The following is a 16,660-nucleotide window of genomic DNA, read 5'->3' on the forward strand; positions in this document are numbered from 1 at the left end:
GGGAGGACGGCCCCGGGGCGGCGGGGAGACGGGCTCTCAGGCAAGGCCGGCGTGCCCGTGCCCTGCGCCCCGCCGCGCTGCCCCGGCTGCTCCTCTGCCCGGCCCCGCGGCCGGTAACAAGCCGGGCCAGGTTAAAGCCCAGCGCCAATCCGGGGCGAGGGGCTTCCGGGAGGGAGCCCACACCGCACGGCTCGGGCTGGGTTCAGCTCCCACCCCAGTTGCACCTAGGGGCGTTTTTCCCCCAGATGCCAAACCCTTCCCCCCACATCGCAGTTAGGTTTCCATGCACACGCAACCTTTCCTCTCTCTCGTCCTCGCCACCAAGCCGAGCACCGATCTGGATTGCTACCGCACCTGTCTGCCTCCTCAAAGGCCTCTTCCAGGTGCCTGTCACAACCGACTGGGGAAAGACTGCTGTACAAAGGGTTGCACACGTGGAAGCAACAACAGATTTCCCTTCAGGTTTGCCAGGGAGTCTTCCAGGACACGCTGAGGACTCCAAAACTCGGGATTTGAGGTCCATAAAGGAAAGGGGCCCTACTGTCAGCTCCTAAACACAAATTTGCCCAGAAGCAAATTCCAGGAGCATTGTCAGGTCTTAAGATGGGTTCAGGTTTGTTACTGGTTATGCTGATGTAGCACTGAGACATGATCACTCCAGCAGATTTTCAAAACAGGGGAAGCTAGGAATTACACCTTCAACCAGTATGAGATGTGATGTGGTATTCACTGAGGGGTGCTCACATGGCAATTTCCCTCCATAGTGACAAAACTAGAGTTTTCATGGTCACAACACTTCATTTTAAAGGGCTGTTAAAGGCCCTATCATGCTGCAAAGATGTTCCTTAATATATTCTGAAAAATAATGGCTATGAGCCAGGAACAGTTTTCACATAGCCTTTATTCAACTGCCCTTAAAGGGGAAACGTGGGCAAAAGAAATGACAGCATTCCTAACACTGCCTAATGATTCTCTCCTAGAACACAGCTTAACCAGTCCCTACTAGAACAGGGAATAAAGGAAGAAACACGACTGGGCAAAGTCAACACAGCCATCACAACTGGTTTACTCCCTGGAACATACTAAACAATGAGACTGTGTTTGCTCTGCTCTCACTGGCAGGGGCACACGGTTTCCTCTCAAATGCACTGTCATTATCACCCTGATTTACTGGAAATTAATGCTTACAAGAACACAATTTGGCAGGAACTTCCCAAGCATGAAGTAGTAAAAAGCGAGCATAGGAGTGTAAATCCATCAAAACTGACATTTCTATTACAAGACTTTATGAAAGATTTGCTCTGCATCTCTCTTAACGATCGCAAACAGAATTCCCAAACTGCTGTTGTCCAGAGCTGTACAGATACAAAATGTCACTCTCGAAACCCAAACATAAAGAAATTGCAAAATGCCAGGACTCGTCTTAGATCCATTATCTTGCTCACCACTTTGCCCTTTACCTACTATTCAAAATCAGATTAAAAACAATAACCGGGAACGCTCTCCCTCGATCTTTTCGGGAAGTTTCACTGCAGCAGAGTCATCAGGCTCAGCCGCGACCTGCAGGGAGCACAACCCGCACCGTGATGCCCCCAGGTACAGAACCGAATACCACCTACGGTGCCGTTGGCTGATTTTTTTGGTTTACTTGTTTGCTTTTTTTAACTGGCACAACGAAAGGCCTGTGTGATTCCGAATCCGAAATCTACATCCTCACAAAACTCTGCCACACCGCCTCCTCCCCACCGGCAAACCCACGTGGCGCCGGGACGTGGCTTCTCTGCAGGTTTTCCTGTCTGGAACAGCCGCCCGGGAGGAAAACTGGGTAAATAATCGCCAGCAACAAAAGGGAGAGGTCCGGTGGCTCCACCCGCCGGCGTGGGGATCTCCCCTGCCGCCCGAGGCTTCAGACAGGGCTCCCCCGGCACCGGTGCCCCTTTCCCCTCTCCGAGTGCCCGCCTCTCCCAGATCCCAATTGGAAACAGAGATATAAGGGTTGGGAGAGCTTCTGCCTTTTGTCCGGGTTTTAAAGGCGCGGGAGGACTTTCAAAGGTCCTCCTTCATACCTGGGGGTTTTGTTGCATCTGAATCCCCAGTAACGTTCCCTTTTCGGTAGGACAAAAAAAGAAAAAAAAGAAAAAAGAAAAAAAGGGGGGGGGGGGGGGAGAAAAAATAATAATAATAATGAAGCTGGGATCTCAAGCATCCGCATTACTCACCACCACTTTGTCTGCCGCCGGGCTGGCGAAATGCATGCACAGAGACAGGGACCCGCACACGAGGTACCCGCCGCTGCCAGAGCCTCTCAGGAAAATGAAGCCGTATTCATGAGCTGACCTCACCGGGCCTGGGAGACGGGAAGGGGGGAGGGAGGAAAGCAGCGAAGAGAAAAGAAAAGATGAAACGGCAAGAACCCCGCCCAGGCCTGAAGGCTGAGTTGCGTCCCCTCATCTACCCGCACATGGTGGAATAGGATTACAGCGCCAATGGGGGAAGGAGCGGGGCTGCGTGCAAGGGATGCGCCCGGGCTCCCTTCCTTATGCATCCAGGGAATCGATTCTGATCAATTATTTAGTGTTCCCTTCAGGGGAGCCTGCTCCGACCGGCCAGGGCTGCCGGGAGGCTTCTGTCCCAGCAGCGGGACGGTGCCAGGATTCTCCTTTGTTCGGCGGGGCCGGGAGCGCGGCGGGTGCCCCCGCACCCCTCTGGCAGCGCTGCGACCCCAGCACGGTAGGGACAAAGGCTGCTCGAGTGAAGATCATCCCCTACTCTTGTTTGTTCGCGTGAATACGGGAAATAATGACCTTTTGAGCCTTCACTCCTGTCGTGGGCAAACCCCAGAGCTTGACGTCGGTTTGACCTGTTTATTTGATCATGAGGTGAATTTACCTTTGCTCTGAAGGACCTTAGAGGGCTCTTAAGACTTCGCGCTGAGGCCTTTCCCAACTAGACAAAGAAAAGCAGAGAAAGGGCTTGCTTTCTCATCCCATCCCCTGCCCTCCGAGGAGGGAGGATTTCCATCTGATGGCTGTGTGTGGGAGTGTCCTGGACCCACCTCTGTGTGTGTGTCGGCGTGAACACACGGCAAGAACAGTGGCCGGGTTGGGGTCTTCCTCATTCCTCCCGCGGCAGCTGGCAAGTCCGGGTGAGAAAATCCTTCCTCGGCCGGAGGGCTGGGCCGGGCTGGGGGAGTGACACGGCACTCCAGCCAGGAACAGACTGGATTTCCAGGCTGGAAATTCCTTCCCAAGGGGAATTAACTGAGAATTTCGTGCCCATAGGTATACTACCATATACATACAGGCATATATCTATACAGACATCTACATACAAAATTATACACACAAATGCACTGTACATACTTATATACGTAAATGTGTGAGTATACACACATGAACTCACATATAATATATATGTGTGTGTGTGTGGTTTTATATATTGCATATGTGTGTACACACACACACACACACACACACATATTTGTGAGGTCCATGTGCAGGCATTCAGGCAGGGTAAGCCCAGGGGAGGCCAGCTGCCCCCGCCTTGCAGTCCTCTCCACTTCTGGCATGACAAGCAGTACCCAACATATCTGAAACAGCATATTCTGGGGTATGGAAAGGTACTTCTCCTACTTGCGTGTCCTCCATCCTTGAGCCCAGGGACTGCATGAACTGGATATATATAGATTTGATGAGTTGAGGACAATCAGAAAATAGGAAATGGAACATTTATAATGAAGAAGAAAATCTGTGTGATGATGGAAAACTACCTTTTATACTCATAATATTAAATGATTTAACTTAGACCTTTGAAAGCCATCAGAAATATTGACTACAGTCATAGCAAGTAAACGAAATAATTGGTTGAAACATGAGAAATGAAAATGCTAAGTATTTCTGGAAACTGAGAAAGAAACTTAGGATACTGTTTTTCTAAGGGAGTGGTGGATGCACTCTTCTATAAGATACCTAGGCTCCTTGTCTCAGTGAATATACAGAGTCACAGTGATGAGGCTATCACAATAACGTAACTTTTCATGTATACAGTGTCCTCCAGAAGGCCAAGCACAGCAGTCTCTGCCTTTAAGCACTGGACAGCAGTTAGCATCCTTTCTGTTCCTTCAGCATTGTCTTTTGACATTCCTTTTGACCTTGACTTTCCATGGTAAAACAGATGCTTATTCTCTCATAATAGTGTTGAAATGACAACCAGGTCATCAGATTATCTCCACTCGTATTGTCAGGCCCCATGTCTGATAGTAAATTGCCCATCTCTCGGTGTCATTTGGGATTGTTGACTCTTTGCAAAATTTCTATTCTGGCTAAAACTCCAGTGCTGACACAGTTATAAAAACTGACATAGGCACAAAAATGCTTCTACTCATAACATTTACTTATCTGGGGGAGTGGGTATAACTTACAGAAGCTAAGTCACTCTTTTCCTAATAAAAACTGTATTTCCATTAGGAAACTTGCTGCTATATCTCTGTAGGCATTTTGCATGACCAGCAGGTCATGATATAATAGCTATAATTGTATCTACCCCAGAGTAGCCCAGTACAAAGAGATGATACAGAAAAATTAATGCAATAAAAGTTCCATTTCCAATCAGATTTTATTGTGGCTTTTCTAAGAACATGTGGATGGGAAAATATGCAGGAAATTTTTAACTTCATCTAGAACACAAGGGGCTCTGATCTGACTATTACCATTCAGGATGAAGAGCAGACATTGTGCTGAACAACTGTATAAGTACATCGCCTCAAATGCCAGTGGGAGGCAAAACAATATAAACCAAACATTAGAAATTATTTAGGGATAAGTAGAGAACAAACTAGAAAACATCATTGTTGCTCCAGCATAATTCAGTGTTACAGACAAATTTGATTACCAGAAGCAGTTCTGGCCACTCATCTCAAACCAGGCAAGCCTGATGTGGCTCTGTGCAAAGAATGCCTTCCAGCCTTCAGGTTGGAAATGGGATGACTGAGAAGAAATATGATCCAAGTCTCTACAACCTTAGTAAGGAAGGTAAACAAGGGTAAAAGGTTTACTATTAGTCACAGTCTCTTCCCATTCAATCAGTAAAAAAATGCAAGTGTGAATGAAAGAAACAAGCAGGTGATGGATTATAAACAAAGCAAAACAAAACAAAAACCAGAAAAGAGAATGGTCCTTGTCATTGAGATGGAAAACTGCCTGCCACAGTGCTGTAACTATATGGATCTACATGGGTTTAAAAAGTGATTGAATAAAGTCATGGAAGAAAAATCTGTTGGAGACAATAAAGGCAAGATATATCACTCAAAGAAAGTCTCTGCTGACAATTTTTTTGATCTGGGAAATTGCCTGGGACAGATAACAAGATGTGGTTTTCTGTTCTCTTCTAGAATTCACTATTGACCACAGTCAGATACCTATCAGTAAGCTAAGATGCCTTTGATCCAGCTCCATATGAATATTCTTATCCTGTTAGTATTACCCTCTAATTTCATATCTTTCTTTCCTGCCTTTTATTTTCTTAATTTATTTTCCATTCTTCCTCCTTAAATTGGTCATGCAGAGCATTGGTAACCTTCTGCACCCTCACAGAGTGTACTTATGAATATTTCAGTACTTTTTTGCCTTCAAAAGCTAAAAGTATTTTGACCCAAATTGGAGTTGTGAATACCTTGTTTTCTAGTCACATGTAGTTTGTATTTTTTTTAATCTTGCCTACCCTTGCATTTAGTTGTACATAATTATGCAAGAGCTAAAAGGACGCTAGGGTGAAAGAGGAGAGAAAGGGAAAGGAGAGGGAAGAATTTCTCCTCCAAGCAGAGTTTCCATTTAAGTCATATAGGTTTCTCTTCTAGGTGAAGATAAGAATCACTTTGCATAACACCCTAAAAGTGTGACCCAAGCATGACCTCTTAGCTTTTAGTAGAGAATACTTTAATAAAGAGATTTCAGAAGTGGGATGGAGAGGACATTTTTCCAGGAGGATCCCTGGCTGGCACTCAGTTTCTGTACTTAGTCCACACTGCTTACTCAACCTCTTCTGCCCTCTTGGGAATATGCTGGGTTATGCTGAGGCAGAATGAGGAGCTGCTGAAACACACTGTGACAGTTCATGGTACTGGCACTGCCCCAGCTGGCACAGGCTGCAGCTTATCTCCCTGCCCAAGGAGATGCACTGGACATGACTAATTATGCACCAAACCAGAGCCCATTTTCTCTCTCCATGGAAAACTGAAAATCTGAGACTTAAACTCACTGATTTGTAATATGTTAATTAAATAACCCTGGTGTCTATTGTATCAAGCAATAATATGAAAATGAAAAGTGAATACCTTACAACTGTTCGCCATTCTTACTTACTTGGAACTGAAAAGATTTCCACATGTACTGCATAGGCAGAATAGCACAGCATCAAACCATGATATTTCAAAAATAAGGAAGATTTCTGTTAAAGAAGAATAACACTTGGGGGAAGAAGCAAAGCTAAGGGAAAAAAAATAACAAACATTTTAAATAACATTTTTCATACAACTCATTAAATAAAAACATAATAACAAGACAAAATAATTTGCTAAAACAGGCATATTTTGGCATACATGTTTGATCAGATCATTACATAAAATCATGGTGGTCCTGGTTGTCATGTTTCTCTCCTTCCTCCCCCTTCCTTTTGGCAGCTGCTCCTCAGCTGGAGTCAGCTATAGTATGTCACGTTAAGGCTGCACCTTCTGTTCATCCACATCCTTATATCCACAGACCTCACAAAGGGGACAGAATGCCCCACCAAAGGGATGGCAATACCATCTGCACTCTCCCTGAGGTCCCAAGAGGAGAAGTAGGTCATGCTGCTTTCACTGCAATGTAAAGAAAACAGCTTTGGCCTTCATATTTGTAAGGGATCTGTATCCCTGTTTGGGAAGTCTCTATGTCATGCACTGTGTTGTAACTGTCTTGGTTTAACCTTAGCATTCCAACACCTGGCTGGCTTCTTAGCCTCACAGAGGGCAACAAGGCACAAAAAAATGAGATATTAATGAAAATTAGAGGAATCATTTGCTCTGTCAATGGAGAATAAAACTATGTCTGTTGTTTATTAGAACTCAATCCTTGTAAAATAAAAGCTTGGTTCTATGTTTCCCATGAGACACTTCATTCAGCCTTTCTGAAGTTTGCAGGAAGTTTTATACTCTTATTTTTTATTCCTACAGCAATCAATTGTACCTGTTGTTACAGAAATAATGACAAAACTGAGCATGCCCTGAAATAGTTTAGTGACACTCAACCACTTCTAATGAAAAATGACCTCTACCAGTCTCTGGCTGTTCCTCCTGGACTTGCTGTGCCTTCCGTTACTGGAATTGTTTTATAATAATGATAATGAATTAATTTGGAATGTAAGACATTCTTTACACTAGAAAACAAGGTATCTGCATCACTGTGCTTCCTGCAACTCTACCTTTTCATATTCAGAAGACAGGTTTATACCAGATAGGTATAACTCTTATAACTCAGGCATATATCTGCATAGTCTATATATTGCATTAGTTTCTAAAGCTCATTGATTAATTAAGGAGGCTAATGGAAGAGGAATGGTACAGAAGTTTTTATAGCTAAGACTGTAGGAATGCAAACCAAAATAAGAAATTTCTCTGGATTAATTGCATTTGTCTCATTGCATGTGATAGAACGTGCTCACTGGCTCCTGAAGAAAAATAGTTTACCTGTTTGGGCACTAACACAGTACCAATATGTGCAAACAGCTATTTCCAGGGAAGGATTTCAAATACAAAAAGCAACAATTGCAGGTAACCTCAAAACTCTTCTTTAGCACCAAATGGATGACCTTAAAAGAAGTTACTCATGAACAGGCTGTACTCTGGGATCTGCCTGCTTCCTCCCATGAGGGACATTGTGCAACAACCTGTTCATCATACCAAGCAGTGGCCCGTGGTCAGTATGAGGGATTTGTTGCTCATGATCTTTCAAGTCGTCAATATGACTTGCTCAAGCAGTTTGCAGGGATTCTTACCCCATTATGTCCCACCACAGCTTAAAGTGACAGCAGCGGTCCCTGCATCCAAGTGGATTTAGACTCCTTTCTCTGTGCCTAAAGAGAGTTTGGGAGAAGCAGGGTCATCCCAGTCTCAAAGACCTGGTGACTGCTGAGGCAAAGTCCTTTCTAGAGGTCTCCACATAGGCAACTTTTCTTTGTTAATCCATTGCAGCCTAGGAGTTGGCCATTCCATCCTTCAGGGAAGTGCAAAATGAAGCTGCGCAAGTCTAAAGGCATTTCAGTGCCGGATTCCTTTGATTGCTAGCAGACTTACTTAGGCCTTTGCTTTGAAAAGGCAAAGGCTGAAGTGAGGAAACAAGTGATGAAACTGTCTTAATTTTGTTACTTGAGAGTGGGTTGGGTTTTTTTTATTTATTTATTGCTTATTTAATGTTAATTTATTTTTTTATATCCTCCTTTCAGGATGGTTGTTTTGGTAATTTATGAATGTGTATAATTGTTTAGGCTGGAACTGTATTTTGCTACTCTGACTTCCATCACATTGTCATACACATAAGCTTCCAGGTGCAAAATTCAACATAGATTTTCCAAGAGCTGGTGTTAGACAATTAGTTGCCTTTCAATCTGGGGTGCCTGCTGAATTAGTCTCTGCCTTATTGTCATCTTCTTACCAATAATCTGTCTTTTTATTTTGTCTTTAGTATCTCTGGTAATTATTCATTGTAATATGTATTCCAGGATCAGTGGATTTTCATACATATCTAAGTCATTTGTGAGCTTAATGCTATTTTCAGAGATAACTCTTGGACTATGAACTTTAAAAAATGTTGGCGAACTTATCTCTGTTCTTTGTTCTCCTCAAGGCCTGTGAGAGCTCAACATAAGTAATTTTGAAAATAAGGTTTTTTTATTCCTATGTCTTAATGTATTTTGACTATCTCGAGTTGACATTTTATTTGTTAATGTATACTCACGAGGCTTAGGGGAAAATCACTGTTGTTATGCAAGCTAAACATTAATAAATCAACAGTGAATCCGATCCTTTGCTTACTAATTTGTTTGACTTTTTATCATGCCTCTTATGCTGTTATTTACATTCTACGTCATATCCAGACTTCTTACATAATGCCCTAGTGCTTCTGGAGAAATTGGAGGTCTTTTGGCATACATCAAAATAATAAAATCAGCATATCGGTTTTTCTGCCTGGTACCTGTGCATGAAAAAGCTCTGTGACTGTATTGAGAAGTACATATAACAGACTGGTTGCAAGACTTTTAATTCAGAAACTGCATAAGAGAAGAGCAATGGAGAAAATTATTTGCCCCAAATACCCTTCCTTTTGTACACTGCTGTTGCTCTACACAGCTTGAAAAGACAGGCAGTGTCCATCTGCTGCAATTATACCTACAAGCAGCTTCTGTGCTCTCTCTGGGCTGAAGTGAGCAGCTTGGTGTGTGAATGAGGCCAGAGTCCCTGTTTCTATGGTGACTTCATCTGCATGTCACCCCTTCAAGCAGCCCCTCTTCAATGCTGGTGGGAGAAGGGAGAGAGGTGGGGGTGAGGAAGGAGCATCTCCAAGGAGGACCCTGGGAAATCAGAGTTAGTGCATTAGCTTTGTAGCCTTATGGTAGTCTCTGACCATCCAGGAATGAAAGCAGAAGAGATCTTGTTCAGAGGGTCAGCTATAGGACAATGCTGGGCTCCTCCACCCTGACTCACTCCTGCCTTGTTGAATCTCGCAGAAGCACAGCAGAGACAAGGTGCTGACAGCCTGATCTTGTTTGCTGTCCCAGTGGGGTGGTGTTACTTAGCACAGTACATCTACTCTGGTGTAATTCTATTACAAACAAAATTACAATCAGGCTCAATGGAATAAGGACAGGGCAGGTGAGACTGCAGTCCAGCTATGAGTCTCCAGGTCACAATGACATGGTAAAACGTAAATCCTGGACAGCTGCTGCTGCTGCACATGGAGAATCAAAACACTGCAGGACAGATCTGAGATAATCCTTTATTGATCTGAGGCTGTAGAGATCACAGTTAAAGGGTAGCCTTGAGCTTAAGATAATGCCTTTGGGTTGGAAAGAATGCTGCTGAAAGAACCTTTCTCTCTCTCTTTCCACTGAGTGTGGGGTTAACTTGGTATCTATCCCAGCAAAGTCAGCATATTCATCCAAGTGCTTCTGTTTGGTCTAACTAATCAGTTATTAATGAAATATATACACATGAGAGGATGCCCCACTTGTCTCATTATTACTGAGAGAGAAAGTCCAAGGAAGGTACATAAGCTTACCCAGCTGTAAATCTGTACTTGCTTAAAAGAGCTGTGATCCACTCTCTTCAAACACACCTTGTGTTTCTAAGCTATGAACTGCCTTGTAATTGTGGAAGAGGCGTGTGTAGGAAGTGACAAAACCTAAAGTCATAGGGATATCTCTTAAAATCTTCTGGGATTAATTTTTGGCTTGGCTCCACTGAGGTCAATAGCAATTCTCAGATTGTGATTAAAATGGCTGGCCTCAAACATTATGATTCCTTGGCCATTTTACTCAGGTGTCTCCTGTAAATTGGCAGAGGATTGTTCACAGTGATTTGTGTACTGATAGGTTTAATTTAGAACCTTTACTAATGTATCTTTCCAAATCACTAATTCTTTCTGCCATTATTAAAAAAGCCCAATATTTTGTTAGCTTGAAATGTTTCATATAACCTGAGAAACTCTGTGAGTCGTAATAATATGGTACTATAAAGAAGCTTGAGGAATGCCATCTATTATAAGAGCTGTTGTCTTTGCATGTAACAAATTTTTGTACTACAGAAAAAAATACAAGGAAAATAAAACTCAATGCAGTAGAACATACGTTCCCAATTTTATAATGAAGTTTTTCTTTTGAAACTACTGTAGTTACTGGAAATAAAGAGACTGCTCTCAGTTGGGGCTCACATGCCAAGCAGGCCAGTGCACCCTGATCACCTGTTTGATGCTGTCCTTGTACCACATGACTTTCAGAGTCATGGTCTCCTAAAGCCATGACAGTATTTGCTGCCATTTCTTCCCCTCCTACCCTTTAGATCTAACGCTGGAATGAGCTATGAAAAACAGATTAACTCAAGGAAGTTAAGTCCCTTATCAATCCCTCTTCAGAGAGGATGGAGTACTGTGCTTGGGAAAAAAAAAGCAAGAAAAAAAGAAGCTTTGAACCAACTTGTAATTTTTATACACTTTTCCATTAATCAAAATAATAATAATAACAACAATAACACAAAAATAAAGCAGCAAAGCACCAAAACACTATTCTGGGTTTCTTTTAATTTACAGTAGTAGCTTGAAATACTGAAAACTCCAGGGCTGAGAGCTTAATTACCATTATAGCTCACAAAATGTTACATCTGAAAACATTTTTTGAGCCCAGAATCTCCCTCCTTTGGCAGGGGAAGCTGACTTCCTTGTGACTGCTGTGGTGATATTCTCTCTCATTGCAGGATGCTCTGTGAGCTGTTTGTAGTTTGAGCACTGAAGAATGAATCTGATTTGACAATGTTTATTTTTTATAGACTTTCAGCCCCATTTTCTAGGCTGTATGTGAGAATTGCATAACTATAAAGTGGTAGATTGGCTTGCACACTGGGTACTGTCTGTGAATTGCAACAGAGACTTGTACCATAAAAAATGTGCTCCTGCAAAGAGGAGAAATTTAGGAGCTGTGAAGCAGTCTCATTTTATGGCTTCCCAGATTAAGGAATGTTCCTGCTGGGTTTTTTTGGCTTACTGGAAAAATTGAATAATTTCCCTACATGTACAAAGAAGGATGTTGACACTTGGACAATGGTAAAGTAGGTGTTTGATGTATATTGCTGTTGAAGCTATACCTTTTAAACACAAACCAATGGGCTTGGGTGCAGGGAAGCTTTGTTTCCTGTCCCAGGAAGCTGAAGGTGCATACAGAGTTCGTACAGAAGTTTGGTTTTTATAGTAAAATATCCTTGGTGAGGTCGTGAACATACTACACATCAGATAGGAAAGTCTTGCTGAGAATGAAAGCATCGTTATGTCAGAACTTCTGAAGTTTGTATGAACAAAGTAGCAGCTTCTCTTCCCGGTTACACTCTTATCATACTTGTAATCATACTCACTTGGCAGGGACTAGAGTTCAATTATATAATAGAATCACAGGATCATAGAATGCCAGGCTTGTAGGGATTACAAGGATCATCTGTCCCAACCTTTACTGAGTTGCTCTCTGGCTCTTGCAAAGCATTATAAAGCCCTGTGGTCTAATTCTCACAATACTAACATTCAAGTATGCTAAACTCTTACCACTTCAGACCTCTTTTTCTTCTCTTCTACAACAGCAGCAACAGCCTCCACAGCTGCTCTGCTGCATCCTATCTGAGAACATACATCTTTGTTACAGTGATAGTTGCCTAGAACAGGATTTTTCAATGATGCTTTGCTGGATCTACTCAATTATTTCCCCTAAACCCACTCATTTTTCCAGAAACCTGCTGGTTAATTTTAACCAGACGTTATTTTTTTTTTTTTCCATGCTTAACTGACTAATGTTGCCACAGTCTGCTCTGTGCTTCTTGGGCCACAGAGGAACCACACACCTTCACAGGCAGGAGCAAGACAGTTTCAAGGCCCAGCAGGCAAGTGCCACACAAATCATCCCACAACAGGAATCAGAATGGGATTCTGCCCAGAATCCAACAGTGGAGGATTGCTAAACCTAACCCTGTGTCGTGTGCTTTCCATATACTTTTTCATGTCTTTTCTTTTTCAACATATACAGTAAATTAAAAGGAGCTGCAAGAAGAGAAGGATGTAAATACAGTCAGAAATGACATCTTAGAGCATCTTAGATGGGAAGTTGCACACAGGTGGAACTGCTTTATCTTTTTCTTCCCTGTATTCATTTCAGGGTGTGTTTAATAATGTACCTATTTTCTCAGACACTACAAACACTTGCTGCATTTTGTCTCTTTCTTGATTTTAGATCAGAATTAAGTGAACACTATGATTACTAGATCTTGAATTAGTGAAATGCTATCAGAATTTTATTATTTGCAAAAGACAGGTACAACTGTTTTCCTACATACAAAGCAACAGAAAAATACAGATACGTATTTCAGTATTCTAATGCCTAGGCAGTGCAAACAGCTTCTGTCATTTCACTGTAAAATACCACTTATGTTAATGAATGTGTTTATTAATATTATGCTGTAATTAATAACATTAATACATTGGGTAGGATTGTTTGCATTTTTTTTAAAGCAACAACAGAAGACTCAAGGCAACTGTCAGATGACATTGTTATCTCGGAATGAAGGACATATGGCTGTTACTTAGCACCATCACTCTGTTCTTTGCTGAGTCAAGAACTAAATACAGTCACCCATACCTCTCGTAGGTCTTGGTGGGCAAACCTTACAAAACAAGACCACAGCAGCAATGGTGAGTCAGAGCCAACCAGAGCACAGGGAAATAAATATAAACCTAGTGGGCATGAGGCAGAGCCCAGCATGGATCTTCCCTGCTCTGTGCGTGTCCCCCTCAGTTCTTGGGGGAATTTAGGATCTGAATAGTTCCTGAACCTCCCTCTGTTCCAGTCTGGGGCAGAAACAAAATGGGAAGTAGAAGATACTAAAGAGATGTTGTCTCTCACCTCTGTCACAAAGGGGTAAACACTGAACAGGGGTAGGGGGGGCTGTCAGAAACACTCTTCCCTAGGTCTCCTTTGAGGAATAGAAGTAGGACCAGGGGGATGGAATAAGCCATTCTAGGAACAGCATGTGACAAGCAGGGTGTAGGGATGCTACTGACCTTGACAGTTATCTGGTGTCACGTGAGAGCATGGAATGGGTATATTGTACCAAGCAAAATAAACAAAATCCAAGGACATTAGTACATTTTCAACCTTAAGTGAAGGTTGACTAAAGATTGAGCAGATTGACTATAAATGTATTTATATATGAAGGATCAGGTAGCTTTATTCACTAAGATCTCCAGTACTTATTCAGTGATTTATACAACTCAGCTTAGCCACATTCCTGAAAATTAAGAATTTATTGTGCACCCATCTGTTGAATAGACTTTGTCTCTGAGTAGTGACTTTACAGAAGTGTGAGACTTCTTTTCACCACTGCAACATCAAAATAAACATGACCAAATAGAATAAAAACAATTAGATGTATTCAGACAACTCACCTTTTGAAAGTGTTTTACAGCTCTTAGTAAAAATCTTTAAAACCTACATCTTGTAATCACTGTCAAAGCTTTGGCAAAGGACCAGACTTATGCTTAAAGCAAATTTCAAGCCTAATTCAAGCCTGTGTGTCCTCATCAACTGCTGTGTCAATTAGTCTGATTCAAGCCATTCAGATAATGGTGACCTGCACCAGTGATGTAAAATGAGCACATCTATGATGGCAGAGTTATTTCCATGACTGCCTGGTCATGGAAATGTTATGCACATTAGTGCATAGGCAGTGTTCCCTGACCCGGGAGTTCTGGAAACTGCATAGACTGATACCTCCCTGAGGCAAGAGCAACTGCTAGTCTGCTTCCCAGGCAGCCAAATGTGGGATTCTCCCCTTCAGTATTTCTGAAAATGATTAAACCCTCATGAATATGTGGACATGTACTTGTCTGTATCTGTAGCAATATCCATCCTGCGACTCAGATTCACTGTTGGTGGTTGAACAGTGACACAAAGATGTGAAATATATTAAAGGCTTCACACATACAAAGGGCATAGAGATCAGAGGAGCTATTTCTTCTAAGAAAAATAGGAAAAGTCAGGATGACTCCAAAGCCTTTTTCTGAACCACAGCCTTCTTTCTTGCACTACCACATTACCTGACACCACAAGTTTCATCTGGTTCAAAACTAAGATAATTTGGTTCAACTGGGATGTTGGAATGGGACATTTCTGCCAGTCTAAAGTGTTATTCTGACCACAAGAGATAATACCTGATCCAGCCTAAAAACTGACGGGAAAAGTTACCTTTTTACCAGTTTTTGAAAGCAACTTTGCTGTTTGTTTAAAATAATTATGTAGCACATGGCCAGAATATTTCTGATCTAGCACAAGGAGCCCTGAAATCAGATGCACCCTCTCAGTACATCCATGTGTCAACAACTGCTGACTGGGAGAGGAATGTGGATTTGGCTTTTCTGCATATTTGCCAGTGTATTTTAAACCAAGACCTAGTCTATCCTTCTGATTATATATATATATATTTTTATATTTAGCTACATGTGGAAGTAATAGAGATTGAAAAGTTATATAGCATCATCTAGTGGTCATATGCAAATTTACAGCGGCTTGCAGTTTCACCATCCTCGCTCATTACCTGGCACCCATTCTGACTCTACTGGAAAACGTGAGGCAAATTCCTGATTTCCGGCGATCAGCCTGGTGACTAAGAAAAAAAGAACGAAGCAAAAAAACGCCAAACATGAGTAATTGGGTTAGAAGTTGTGTTATGCCCACACTGTTAGCATTCACAGTTGTGGAACAAGAATATAAAATATAAAATATCTCATTGCAAAGAGTTTTGCTGTGGGATTTTAGTGTAAGAGAAAAGCCCAGAATCAGAGCCTGTTTTTTTTATTCTGGTGTACTCAGACAAAATAAAATTCAATACTTCTCTTTTTAATTACTAGTTCAAAGGCAGTTGAATCTGAACAGGAATCCAAGTCTTCTGGCTCCAAGGCTGAGCTTTTTAAATTAGATTGATCAGAAGAAAATGCAACAGAAATCCAGGAGGAAGTCCCAGACTTCAGAAACCTGCCTTCTGTAAAAGTTGTCTGTTGGCTGTGCTTAATTGTATGGCACATTATTCTGTGTAAATTAGCCTTTAATAAGGTCTATACACAGGCAAAAAAAGAAAAAAAAAAAAAAAAGAAATTACTCCTGGTCTTTCATTTAAATATCGGCCATGGTGTAAGGCTTTCCTACACCTGTGTTGATGACCCTCCTAGTCATCTCTAACAGATCTCATCACTCTTTGGGAAAGACAACCATTATTCCTAGGGTGAACAGCTCCTTTCAGCACCCAAGCAGTAGAAAAAGTTCAGATAATCAATCCCTAGCCTCTTCTGCTGAATGGTTTTCCATGGTGTTCTACCCACTGTGAGTAAACACCGGGTTGTGGCTCCCCCCCAAGACCACAAAGCGTCAGCCAAAAGATGGTGTAGGCAGGGGGGAGGAGGAACTCAGGTTATCTTGGGAATTGAGGTGACAACAAGACAGAGACCTGAATGAGATGCTGAGACATGAATTTTTTCAGCAAAGACTATTGTCATCCTCCTGATGATAATAAACCAAGACAATTAAATATGATTCAAACTGAGTAAGGTCATGCGCCATATTTGAGGAAGTTGCTCTTCAGGAGGCCAGGAATATTTGGGAAGCTGAACATTTTTCCAGTAAAATTAATGAGACCTCAGAGGGGACTAAAATTCCTTCCAAACACATTTAAAACAAAACATCTTTTTCTCATGCATCCCTATGATAATCCAAGGCCTAAATTTTTGGCAACATGGAGCAATGGACAAGAAAGCCCTGTCCCACAACAGCTGCCTGGTTGTGGGCTGCAGGGTTTCCATTACAGTTCCAAGCTTGAGGGCCTTTGTGGCAC

Source organism: Chaetura pelagica, unplaced genomic scaffold (genome assembly GCF_000747805.2).
Source record: "Chaetura pelagica isolate M959 unplaced genomic scaffold, ChaPel_1.0 scaffold90, whole genome shotgun sequence".
Classification (NCBI taxonomy): Eukaryota; Metazoa; Chordata; class Aves; order Apodiformes; family Apodidae; genus Chaetura; species Chaetura pelagica.